This window comes from Condylura cristata, unplaced genomic scaffold (assembly GCF_000260355.1).
Source record: "Condylura cristata isolate star-nosed mole 26May11 unplaced genomic scaffold, ConCri1.0 scaffold00077, whole genome shotgun sequence".
Taxonomy (NCBI): domain Eukaryota; kingdom Metazoa; phylum Chordata; class Mammalia; order Eulipotyphla; family Talpidae; genus Condylura; species Condylura cristata.
Genome location: NW_004567178.1, coordinates 48,660 through 49,613, shown reverse-complemented (window position 1 = coordinate 49,613; position 954 = coordinate 48,660). Strand labels below are relative to the sequence as shown.

General features: G+C 72.3%; 1 protein-coding gene across 1 annotated transcript in view; it reads left to right on the top strand.

The window, feature by feature from the left end:
* P2RY8 (purinergic receptor P2Y, G-protein coupled, 8) overlaps positions 1–954 on the top strand; it is a 10,234-nt gene that overhangs the window by 8,326 nt on the left and 954 nt on the right. The gene's annotated exons all lie outside the window — the stretch shown is intronic.

Sequence of the window (954 nt, the reverse complement as noted above, 5' to 3'; positions counted from 1 at the left end):
GCGGCGGCCCACACGGGGAGACCCTTGACACGGTGCTGCGGCATCCTTGGGTGGACACCCGGGGTGGGGGCTCTGGACGGTACGGCCAACCTGCCCCCCCAGTGCTCGAGGCTCCGGCCGCCTCGGCGACCCCCAGCCCGTGTCTGACTTTCCGTGTCAGTTTGCTGGGGCGACGCACCCCGGCTTGGCCCCGGTCGGCTGTGATTGTGCCAGCAGGTGCTGCTCGGCCGGTGCAGCCCAGGTGCTCGGGGGCGGAACTGGGGAGCCCCGCGGGGGACAGTCCCCTGCCCCGGGGTCCTCTGAGGTTGCACCAGCAAACAAATGCAGCGAGACGGGGGGAAGGAGGCACGTCTGGGGGTCCAGGAGAGAGGGGGTGTGTGCAGGGGACCCCTGGTTTCCCCGTGTGTACGAGGACAGCGAGATGCCACGGCCGGGGGAGCCCTTGCAGCCACGCACGCAGCGTCTCGAGCCCCAGAAGCAGCCGGCTGCTGTCCACCCCCAGAGTCAGCTCCAGGTCACCGGAGGCGCCCGTGGCCTTGAGGAGCAGGAAATGCAAACAACAGCCGCCCCCCACCCCGCCCCACTTCCTGCAGGCAGCTCCGGCCTCTGCTGGCCGCGGGAGGGGGGTGCCAGAGGCACGGGAAGGCCGTGGGGAGCGCCGCCGACCTCACAGCCTGGCCCCGTCCGGCCGAGGCCCTCCACCTGCAGGTGCAGAAGACTCTGCGCCCCGCAGCGGGGACCCCACCTCCGTGTGCAGCTGCGCCAGAGTCTGCACCCCCAAAAGGAGTCCCGTCCCCATGACGTCGTCCCTCGGGGGCCCCCGCACTCCTCGGCCCCCTCCCGGGTGTGCACCGGCCAGTCCGGACGCTGCCTCCGTGCCCGTCTGTCTGCGTCTCCCCCGGAGCGGGGTCCTGGCATGGTCCAGCCCCGAGGCCGGGGCCATCAGCGCTCCCC